We start from the raw sequence: 818 nt of genomic DNA on the forward strand, positions 1-818 counted from the left end.
ATTGCTGAAGAAGTCCAAGCCCCAAGTCTTCTCGGAGATGTCAAGCAAACTTTTAGCTGTAAGCCCCATACAAACGAAAAGTTAAACCCTTCCAATATTTACCTGCACAAGATAAACATTTTTATTCTAAAAGTTACAAACAGGGGAATACAAAGGATTGGGACCAAAGCAAGTCCAAAATCCAGCAGGGCAAACATTAAGTCCTGTGGTTTTATGTTCATTCCCTAAGCAATCTGTGGCAAGTTATGAGCTCCCAAGGGCTTGTGTGATTCTACCCCTATGGCACTTTCAGTAGTTATAGCTGCTACAGCTTTTCTCTCAGGTCCACTTTGCTCCCTCCTTGCAGCTTTTTTTAGACAATCCACATTTTTTGGCTTTTCCAAACTTTTGGGGTCTCCAGTGTACCTTTTGTTAGGGTTGAGACACTCGCCGCGTGAAGGAAGACTCCAAGAGACGTTTTCTCATGCAAAAAGCAAGGGGATTTTATTCACCAAGCATGTATGGGGCTCACTGAGCTCGCAGGAACAGAGAGCCCCGAGCCAGGTCAGTTCTGGCTCTTTAACCCGAAAAACCACAAAGGAGGGGGCTTGCAAGCATCATTACAGAAGCAGATGGCATTGGTTAATACACATAGTTTTTTACACTTATTGGGCCTCTATGATGTATAGTGTGCAGGAATGCAGAGTTTTTCTGCTTATGGGCAAGGGGAGGGGGAGACATCTGTGTCAACACCAGATGTTCTTTCTTCCAAGGACAGAAGATAATGCTCTGGCCCTTCTGGTGGTCCCTCCTTTCCAGGCAATCTCAAACCTGTTGAA

Source organism: Chinchilla lanigera, unplaced genomic scaffold, assembly GCF_000276665.1.
Source record: "Chinchilla lanigera isolate Chin_1 unplaced genomic scaffold, ChiLan1.0 scaffold00038, whole genome shotgun sequence".
NCBI lineage: Eukaryota > Metazoa > Chordata > Mammalia > Rodentia > Chinchillidae > Chinchilla > Chinchilla lanigera.